Source organism: Oncorhynchus tshawytscha, linkage group LG26 (assembly GCF_018296145.1).
Source record: "Oncorhynchus tshawytscha isolate Ot180627B linkage group LG26, Otsh_v2.0, whole genome shotgun sequence".
Lineage (NCBI taxonomy): Eukaryota > Metazoa > Chordata > Actinopteri > Salmoniformes > Salmonidae > Oncorhynchus > Oncorhynchus tshawytscha.
Genome location: NC_056454.1, coordinates 41,069,911 through 41,081,976, shown reverse-complemented (window position 1 = coordinate 41,081,976; position 12,066 = coordinate 41,069,911).

Here is a 12,066-nt window from a genome sequence, read left to right as displayed (position 1 = left end):
TGCACACATCAACAACTGACACCCACGAGGCATCGTTACCCATCGCTCCACAAAAGCCGCGGCCCTTGCAGAGCAAGGGGAACCACTACTTCAAGGTCTCAGAGCAAGTGACGTCACCGATTGAAACGCTATTTAACGTGCACCGCTAACTAAGCTAGCCGTTTCATATCCGTTACACTCACCCCCCTTTTGACCTCCTCCTTTTCCGCAGCAACCAGTGATCCGGGTCACAGCACCAATGTAACAGTATAACTTTAGACCGTCCCTCCACCCATACCCAGGCGCGAACCAGAGACCCTCTGCACACATCAACAACAGTCACCCTCGAAGCATCATTACCCATCGCTCCACAAAAGCCGCGGCCCTTGCAGAGCAAGGGGAACTACTACTTCAAGGTCTCAGAGCAAGTGACGTCACCGATTGAAACACTATTTAGCGCGCACCGCTAACTAAGCTAGCCGTTTCAAATCCGTTACACATACAACAATATTACAATGTACGTGTGTGTAGAGTGTGTGTGGTAGCGCCTGTATGCGTGTGTCTGTGCCTGTGTGTGTCTCTTCACAGTCCTCGCTGTTCCATAAGGTGCATTTTCATCTGTTTTTTCAATCTGATTCTACTGCTTGTATCAATTACCTGATGTGGAATAGAGTTCCATGTAGTCATAGCTCTATGTAGTACTGTGCGTTTCCCATAGTCTGTTCTAGACTTGGAGATTGTGACGAGACTCAAGACATTTCAGCTTTTAATTTTTAATTAATTTGTAAACATGACTAAAAACAAAATTCCACTTTGACATTATGGGGTATTGTGTGTAGGTAGGCAAGTGACACAAAATAAAAATGTAATCCATTTTAAATTCAGGCAGTAACACACCAAAAAAAAAAGGTCAAGGTCAAGAGGTGTGAATACTTTGTGAAGGCCCTGTATCACTGACATTAATCAGGCCAAAATGTGTAGAATTGCAGGAACGTAGCTGTAAAAATTTTTTTTGCAGGAAGTTAACTTTAAAACGTACATTTTTCTCTCCTTAGTCAAGAAGGGGGGCAATAAAAAAAATGGCCCACTTGGTGCCCCCCCCCACAAAATCTCACTTAGGGTCCCCAAAAGGCTGCCTGTACGCATTCTACATTGGTGTGCATAATCTCCCTCTACTGCATGAAATAATTATACAGATCACTAGCAGCAGTATTCAGATTAGTCAAAAGCTTTCCATCCACTAGTGTCTTGACCTTTATGTAGGCTACAAACACCCAGGCTTAATAAATACTGAAAATCCATAGTCAAATGAGGGAGAGCTCCAAAGGTTACCAACGAGTAGCCTTTGATAATACCAATCTCCATTCGACACCCTGGATTGCTCGGCCAGTGACGTCTGAAAAAACAGCAATGACGTTGACGCCACTGACCCTCAGACAGGGCTTTACATTCGTCACCGTGGCAGCCAGAACTCCACATTCGTCACCGTGGCAGCCAGAACTCCACATTCGTCACCGTGGCAGCCAGAACTCCTTTCTCCCATCATTAAAATACATCTTACTCCTTATGTCCTGCTAGCATGTGTTCCATGTTGCCTAGTGACCTCGCTCAGTGGAATTAAAAGGGGATTACGAAAGGGATGCGGTTTTAAACTGAACTGGTGTTCATATTCATGCTGGTAGAGTAGAGGGAGGCTGTGGTGTAGTAGGACTCTGGTCTAAAGACTGCTGCAGCAAGCCCAGATCTTAAACCTTTATGTGAGGAACACAAAATCCATTCTATTACCAGCATGTTTCCGGGGAATGGGTAACCTCCTTTTGACTGTTCCCTTTTTAAGGGCCAGGAGATTCTCGAATGTCTGCCAGTGCCAGTTGCCATGGAGACTTGTGTAGGGAAAAGCAAAGAGGAGCTTTTTCTCTTGGAGTTGATCATAGCCTCTTGCTCGTTTTGTGTAGATAATTCTACTGAGGTTTGATGAATCTCACAGCATCAATGTGTAATGTATGCACAGTTACAATGAGTGGTCGATCTCAAAATTAAATAACATTAGGGACAGATCAGGGCTGGTCCATCTCAAGGTGTCAAAGAAAAATGCACCCCTCCCCAACTAAAAAAAACATTTTTACACGACCCTCCCCTTGTACTGTAAAATAGATTGAACACCCTCCCCCTCATATAATTTACTCAAAATAATGTTTAAGACCACAAATAAAAATAACTACAGTGACCCTTTGTTTATTAAAAAAAATGTCATTATTTTCAGTTCGCTGCAACCAGCGACTGGAAAGAGCTACAACAAACACTCAAACTGGACAGTTTTATCTCAATCGCTTCATTCAAAGACTAAATCATGGACACTCTTCTGACAGTTGTGGCTGCTTTGCATGATGTATTGTTATCTCTACCTTCTTGCCCTTTGTGCTGTTGTCTGTGCCCTATAATGTTAGTACCCTGTTTTGTGCTGCTACCATGTTGTGCTGCTGTCATGTTGTGTTGCTACCATGTTGTTGCCATGTTGTGTTGCTACCATGCTGTGTTGTCATGTGTTGCTGCCATGCTATGTTGTTGTCTTCGTTCTCTCTTTATGTAGTGTTGTCTTTCTTGTTGTGATGTGTGTTTTGTCCTATGTATTTTTAATCCCAGCCCCCGTCCCCCAGAAGGCCTTTTGGTAGGCCGTCATTGTAAAAAAGACTTTGTTCTTAACTGACTTACCTAGTTAAATAAAGGTTAAATTTAAAAATCATAAATAAATGTGGATATAAACTTTGTCACTTCAGCATGCTTTTTTGGCACAGTGGATGCCAAGCAGGGCTACAGGCCAGAAAGTTGAGGGTTCGACGACCACCACAGACGAGCTCACTCTCTCTACCTGTTTCATTACTTCATGATCAGAGACAGTTGCAGACAATAATCAGCTGTGGGGAATCCGATTTTTTAAATAATATAAAATATATGCAACAAATTTTCCACCAACAGTTTTCTGTGCCAATGCAACACAGAACCAACAAACCAAACATACCGACTTTGGGCACCTCGATATCATGGTTTCCGTTTTCAACACCAAAATCAAGACTATGTTAATCTTGAGAAACAGAAAACACATCCCTCCCTACCTTAGGCTTACCCAGTATTGAATGTGACAAGGCTCAGTTCACCGATCAAATATGCCCTTCATCCTCTCTTGTGAAGATGATAGCTTCTCTTTAGCTATTTCACCAGCGGCTTACAGGCGTTGCTGGAAATCACACACATAAGATAACCGGGACTGAGGGGGCTCGGGAGACTTCCAGTCATCCTGGAGAACAGATAGAAGTCCACGCACCCTATGTCCAAACACAAGGTCATTTGGACTGAAACCCGTGCTCTCCTGTGAAACCTCCCTAGCGGCTAACAGTAACCAAGGCAACCCCTCCTCCAAATCCTTATCCATCTCAGTACAATAAGCTCTCAACAAAGACTTAAGTGTTTGATGGAAACGTTCCAGTGCTCCTTGACTATGCACGTGATAGGCGCTAGACAAATTGTGTTTATTATGGAGCTGTTGGAGAACCTTACCAAACAGATTAGAGGTGAAATTAGATCCTTGATCACTCTGAATGACCTTAGGGATTCCAAACAGTGAGCTAAACTGAGTCAAAGGTTTTAGCACAGTCATGATAGACCTGAGAGGATAGGCAGCAGGAAACCTAGTGGTCTGACACATCACAGTGAACAGGTAACTACTACCCCTTTTAGAATGAGGCAGAGGACCAACACAGTCAATTATCAGATACACAAAAGGTTGGTTGAGTACAGGAATGGGAAACAGTGGTACCAGCTTGATTAGGTTTACCTGTTAATTGACAGGTGTGACAAGTTTTGGTGAACTCAGAAACATCCCTCTTTAACCTAGGCCAAAAGATAATGTCCTAATATGCGATTGTAGGTTTTCCCTCACACCCATATGTCCAGCAACGTCATTGTGGGAAGTTGTCAACACCAACTCAAAAAACATAACTGGTACAACAACCCGACTAATCGCCTCTCCCACAAAACAACTACCAACTATCACTTTCTCATCAGGACATCCTCTTGGAGAAAATAGCCATGGGCGACATCTCCCAACTGTTCCACAGGCACAATTTGGTCACGCAACTCTTCTAATGTAGAGTCAGCCCATTGCTCCTTGATTTGGTGTTTTGCAACAGAGGTCTCTTTCCATTCATCAAATTGTCACTTCCTAGCTTGGATTGATTGGTTCATTTTATTTGTCACTAGAAAAAAATTACATATATGCACAAATAATTTAAAAAATAATTTTAAAAAGTGATCGAGATTGCACAATAAATTCTGGGACTTGTTTCCATTGTGGTCCCTACATTTTCTGCAGCATATGGTACAGTCTAATTTACACATCTCTATCTGGCTTTCGGGGGTCACCTTATTAGTTTTAAAACAGCATATCACTTGAATATTGTTGCTTTAAATCAGTGCACACTCATAGTCTTTCACTCTCTCCATCAATTCCATTCAAATTGCACCCAGAATATATAATTAACGGGACTTGTGAAGCAAACGTCCAATTCTAAATCTTCTTCTTCTTATTATTGTGGGGCTTACGCAGCAGCTTCAATATTCAACATACTTCTTATTGTGGGACTTGTGAAGCAAAAGCACTAGCTTCCTCTTCGACATACTACTTCTTCTTCGTCTATGTTACGCACGCCTCTATGAAGAGGGAACGCAACACCCTGCTACAACTAAACTCTCCGTGAAGCGAAAAAAGGTATGGACTGTAGGTGCAAGTAAGAATGACAACAGGCAGAATGTGGTACCGTTTACAAGGACTTTATTCCTTTACACGGTAATATGGGGAAAAGGGGCTGGACGGAACCAAAGCAAAGAAAGTAAATCTCAAAGCCCCCCCCTCTCCTATCTTACCTGCCTACCCACTACTTACCTAATTTAGCACCACCTGGTGCCCTAACCAAAATACAAGGGGTGGTCCACCCAGGTCTTACCTAGTGTGTCTAGACAGCGAATATGCTACGGGTATATGTATGCCCGCGGGCCTCTTGCCTAAACACTCCCAAGGTGCCTTCCCCTTCCCCCTGGGAACAAATGAAACAGAAAATCATATTAAACAAAAAAGAAGAGATCTCCCTAGGTGCCTTCCCCTTCCCCCTGGGAACAAATGAAACAGAATTTTAAACAAACTAAGAAAAAAAAGGATGTCAAATAAGCTCTATCTGAGCAACAAACTCACAGAACATACCACTTTCCAGCAAAATCAACCTCTATCACAATCAATCTCAGCAATTACCACCTCCAGCAAAATCTCTACCTCCAAAAAGAAGAGATCTCCCTAGGTGCCTTCCCCTTCCCCCCTGGGAACAAATGAAACAGAATATTAAACAATTTTAAACAAACTAAGAAACAAAAGGATGTCAAATAAGCTCTATCTGAGCAACAAACTCACAGAACATACCACTTTCCAGCAAAATCAACCTCTATCACAATCAATCTCAGCAATCCCTACCTCCAGCAAAATCTCTACCTCCAAAAAAAAAGAGATCTTCTGAACAGAACACTGGCTTTTATATAGCTTCTGAAGGAATGGGTAATTGGAGACAGCTGTGTCTTGACGAGGGGGCGGGGTCAGCTCTCCAATTAGCCCTGGAGTCGACCAATCAGCTGCTTGAGGGATTTCAGGAAGCCATTTCCTGAAATAAACACATGCAAATACACAAACTACAACACATAATCTGGGGAAAGTACCAGTCTACTTCTTCTTTAGCACGCTACTCCTCTTACACCGTTTAAGCTAGAAATGCCGCTCAAACTTTAAAACGTTCAGAATGGTAATGTTTGAGTTGCTTGTATACAACTTTTTTGATATCTTTTATACTTTTTAATATATTAAACCTGTTGTCCTCCATCCCGTTGTATGGGATTTCCTCAAGATTCTAAAAAGCCCAATTGTGACATCTTCACTTCAAACTTCCATTCACTGTAAATGCAATAATGCAACTTTTGACACAAATCAGCAACTTTGACCACTTTGCAACAACTTAGACAAAAACTTACTCAAATCTTGCATTTGAACATAAAATTATATTCTGATAAAAAGTTACAGCTATTTTTGTAATCGCATCAACAACATTTTCTGTAACTTTTTTGCAAACAACTGCAGGTTTGACCACTTCCAACAATTTGGACAAAAAGTTAGAGGGTACAAAATCTTCCTCTACTTCTCTGCTTTTCAAAACTGAATACATTTTAGAAATAGGTTATCAGTAGATCTGTTTTAGTTACCCATCAACTGCTCTCTTTTTACACACAGTAAGTCATGTCAGAAGCTAATGTTAGCAGATGAATTATTTGCCAACAACAGTTGCATATTCCAATAAAATTACATCACATTTTTAAGGTCACTTTATAGCTTTGTCTAACAAAACTATTATGAATCTAGCAAATACGTTTTGTGGGTCAGAGCATGGTATTTATTTGGTATTAAAGCACTGTATGTTAGCATGTTTTTCACACTTGCTTTAGCCATAGTGGAGCAGTGTTGCCAATGTTACTGTTCCCTAGCAACGCTTTGCTTGGTGAAAGAGAAATCCCCATGATTTGTGAACTACTGACCACTCAACTTGCCTAGCAACGCTTGACTCGCGGGAATGAATGTCTTCATAGCTTTTCAAATTCCCTTGACTTGTTCATCTGTTTCAGACTGAACAGCTAGCGCTAAGATTTAAAATACTTTCCCGATCTGGATGACCTAGAATGATAAAGAGAACGTTTCTAATGCTTACTAGCATTGTCCTTCTTTTCCAGGATCATTCTCCGTGTTCTACATAACTTAACTGACTAGTTTGCCGGTCTCTATAGAGGAGTCGGGCTGTAACCCTCTTATTGGATTGAGTGGATTACGAATTCTACCAATACAAAGTTACAGCTGTTTGACAGAGTTTAGAGTGACAAAAGGTGTCTAGGTAACGTCTATTAACAACTCTCAGTGTAATCATTGAGCAGCCTGAATGGAGCTGTTGTTATGGATACTCACAGACAGAGAGGGCAAAAATGATGACTTGGGTGAAGAGAGTGACCACAATTACTGACCACAACCACACAAATATTGACCCCACCACAAATGAACCACAACTACAGACCACAACACAACTACTGACAACAACCACACAACTACTGACCACAACTACTGACCACAATGAAACATTTTATTAGTGTGGCTAGACATTTGAGTCAGTGTGTTGGCAGCAGCCACTCAATGTTAGTGATGGCTGTTTAAAAGTATGATGGCCTGTTTTTCAGTCTCTCGGTCCTAGCTTTGATGCACCTGTACTGACCTCGCCTTCTGGATGACAGTGGGGTGAACAGGCAGTGGCTCAGGTGGTTGTTGTGCTTGTTGATCTTTTTGGCCTTCCTGTGATATAGGGTGGTGCACCTACCTGGAGGGCAGGTAGTTTGCCCCCGGTGATGCGTTGTGCAGACCACACTACCCTCTGGAGAGCCTTACGGTTGTGGGCGGAGCAGTTGCCTACCAGGCAGTGGTACAGCCCGATATGATGCTCTCGATTGTGCATCTGTAAAAGTTTGAGTGTTTTTGGTGACAATCCAAATTTCTTCAGCCTCCTGAGGTTGAAGAGGCGCTGTTCCACCTTCTTCACCACGCTGTCTGTGTGGGTAGACCATTTCAGTTTGGCCGTAATGTGTAGGCCGAGGAACTTAAAACTTTCCACCTTTTCCACTACTGTCCCGTCGATGTGGATAGGGTGGTGCTCCCTCTGCTGTTTCCTGAAGTCCACGATCATCACCATATTTTCTTGACACCACACTCCGAGGGCCCTCACCTCCTCCATGTAGGCCATCTCGTCGCTGTTGCCCACAACCAAACAACTTCTGACCACAAAACTTCTGACCACACATATTGACCACAATTACTGACCACAACCACACAAATTCTGACCAATCATACAACCTCTGACCAAAACCACACAACTTCTGAACACACAACTATTCACCACTCATCTAAATCACCATAATTACTGACCACCACAATTATTGACCATAACTACAACTACACAACTTCTGACCACAACCGCAAAACTACTGACAACAACCACACAACTACTGATCACAAAACGACAAACCACATAACTACTGACCACAACTACTGACTACAACCATACAACCACAAAACTGCTGACAACAACCACAACTGTTGACCACATAACTACTAAACACACAACTTCTGACCACAACCATGCCACTACTGACCACAACCACACAACTTCTGACCACAACCACACCACTACTGACCACAAACACAGAACTTCTGACCACACAACTACTGACCACAACCACACAACTTCTGACCACAACACTTTTGACCAAACAACTACTGTTCACAACTGCTGACCACAACCACACAACTCCTGACCACAGCCATACAACTGCTGACCACATCTAGTGACCAAAACCACACAACTTCTGACCACATCTAATCACCACAATTGCTGACCACAACCACACAACTACTGATCACTACTGTGACCACAAGTACTGCGACCACAACTACTGCTCTGGTCTGCACTAGCTCTGGTCCAGCTCTAGCCCTGGGTGTTGCTAGCTAGCTCTGCCTCACACTAACTCTGGTCTGTGCTCTAAATTATAACTGTAACGATAGTCTTTGGTGGAATTAGAGCAAGATGCAGCGTGGATTAGGTTAATCATATTCTTTAATGATAATCAGAAAATCAAGAAAGAGTGAACCAACGAAACATACAGCCTTGTAGGGCTCAACAGCAACCATACAAGGACAAGATCCCACAACATAGGTGAGAAAAAAGGCTACCTAAGTGTGATTCCCAATCAGAGACAACGATAGACAGCTGCCTCTGATTGGGAACCACACTTAGCCAAACACAATGAAATACAACACATAGAATGCCCAGCCAAATCACACACTGACCAAACCAAATAGAGACATAAAAAGGCTCTCTAAGGTCAGGGCGTGACAGTACACCCCCCCCCACAAAGGTGCAAAACCTGAACCTATAGGGGAGGGTCCGGGTGGGCATCTATCCTCGGTGGCGGCTCCGGTGCAGGACGCAGACCCCGCTCCACCTCTGGCTCCCCCCACTTTGGTGGCGCCTCTGGTACGGGGACCCTCGTCGCCGACCCCGGACTGCCGACCCTCTCTGCAGGCCCCGGACTGGGGACCCTCGTTGTAGGCCCCGGGCTGGGGACCCTCGCCGCAGGCCCCGGACTGGGAACCCTCGCCTCAGGCCCCGGACTGGGAATCCTCGCTTCAGGCCCCGGACTGAGGCTCTCTAAGGTCAGGGCGTGACAATAACTACTTAAATGTGAACATATTAGCCTACAGTATAATACCTACCAACAATAATTGTAACTCTTGAACCGTTCACCAAACCAACTTTCACATATTCAATTTATCCTAACTTTTAAATTATTATTAAATTGATCAACTATAACTATATACGTTTGTGTAAAATAACTCATCAACATAAATTATTGAACCCTTCAAGCTAAAGACACCAAACCAAATTTCACATGTTCACTCTAACGTCAAATTCATATTTTTTTTAATCGACTATCACTATATGAATTAGCAAAAATTTGCATAAAATAACACACCAACAGTAATTCTTAAACTGTTCATACTAGATACAACATATCTACTTTCAAATGTTCAGACTTTCATCTAATTACCTTTTCAACTATAACCAGTCACCACCATTACTAATCTATGGATTTCACATGAATGATGAATGGGCAGGGGCGCAGCCAGTCAAAAATAGTTTTTCCCCACAAAGGGGCTTTATTACAGACATAAATACTCCACAGTTTCATCTGCTGTCTGGCTGGCTGGACTCAGGCGATCCCGCAGGTGAAGAAGCCGGATGTGGATGTCCTGTGCTGCCGTGGTTACATGTGGTCTGCGGTTGTGAGGCCGGTTGAATGTACTTTCTCTAAAATGACATTGGTTGCAGCTTATGGTAGAGAAATTAACATTCAATTCTCTGGCAAAAGCTCTGCTGGACAAACCTGCAGTCAGAATGCCAATTGCACGCTCCCTCAAAACTTGAGATGTCTATGGCATTGTGTTGTGTGACAAAACTGCACATTTTAGAGTGGCCTTTTATTGCCACACCTGTCAGGTGGATGGATTCTCTTGGCAAAGGAGAAATGCTCACTAACAGGGATGTAAACAAATTTGTGCACAAAAGTTGAGAGGTATAAGCTTTTTGTGTGTATGGAAGATTTCTGTGATCTTTTATTTCAGCTCATGAAACATGGGACCAACACTTTACATGTTGCATTTATATTTTTGTTCAGTGTTTAGACAGTATCATAGGCTTGTAGTAGCTAAAGATAAATAATAGCCATGCCACACCACACCTTGACAAACGTTTCTAAACTTTATTATGGTAATATCAAATGTAAGGGTATTTATGAGCAAGCTGTTATATTGTGGAAAACAGCATTACAGTTGGAACTTAAATTGGACAAAGAAAATGGCTCAACAGAATTAAATAAATAAATAATAATTAAATAAATATAAATCTTAAAATTTAAATCTTTGCAAAAGTTCTGAACAGGTTATACTGTAGCAATTACCATCAAAGGCAACCGCCTACCCTACCCAACAAGTGACCGAAATAGGCTAATATTATTCATTGTACAACAGACCTACTAATAACCCATCTTAAACTAAATATGGAGCACACAATTAAAAAGACAGATCAAATTTAATTTAGCCAATGAAATGTCTCAACAGAATTAAACAAAACAGGTTTCGCATATTTAAAAATCTGGGTTTGATTAATAAATAGTCTTACAATAATAACAATGATATAATAAAATAATAATGATATAACAAATAATTATAAATACATGTATGTTCTAAAATTGCATCCCACCTGAATAGGGAGTTGCACAGTAGCCTGGAATTTGGCAATGCCAACGTTCTTCTCATCTTCCACTACAATATTAAAACATACCAAATCCCCCTTATAGGCTTTTCACTACAGGCATGCTCTTTTTCCTCTAACTTTTGTTTTAATTCAATGAAAAAAAGCTTCCATTTTCACAATCAACAGTGGCCTAAGCAAAGGCTCCTCTCTCGCTTGCTCTGGCCTAAGCTGGAGGCTCACGTGCTTGCAAGGCATGCTGAAGCACGAATTCTGGGTATAAGGCTATGATAGACAGTCTCTCCAGGACAATTTGGTTATGCTACAATTTTATTTATTGGCTTTTCATTTTTTTTATTGGCCAAATGCCGCAATTAGCCTAGGCTAAGGGAAACCCTTGTGTATGTTCCTATCAGAGTTGTGCTTCCATCAAATGTACTTGTTACAGATAGTAAGTGCATACATACGTAGTGCAGATAATAACTTTTGCGGTCAAATTCCCATGTAGCGAATAAAAAAAACACAAGTTAAATGGGTTTCCATGGCATTTTCAACTCTAGGTTTACTGATGGTTTTGTCACAAAAAAAATGTTGTGTAAGTATAGCGAATGTGCCGACTAAGTAATGTATGTTCCTTGCATCACATCCACCTAGTTACATTTAATTTGCATCTCCTGCATACTCCAACAACACCATAAACATTTCCTAACAGCTCGCAGACATTTTGGACATTTATTGAGTACATCATTACAGCTCAGGGCCTGAACACACATTCCTACACGGATCAATGTGTGTCTGGCAGTAATAATGCATGAGAAGTGTGTTATGCACACTGTAATTACCCAGATGCATGAGGTTGGTAAATCCCCAGAAAAAAAAGAGAAAAGAACCGGTTGGTAATCAAGCATTCTCTACCCATCACGCCCACAGCGACAGGCAGCTCCAGCAACAGTCTGGAGGAGAACAGGGAACAACAGTGATATGGGAGCCTGGAGAGCAAAATGATTCATATCAGGCTATGACTGAAAATGTGAGACAAATAGAGAGGATGGAACATTTTCTCTGTGACACACACACACACACTAAATATAGTAATATGTGTTATTTATAACAGCCCCTATTAGAACACTTTACAAATGCCTGTCCTTCCTTC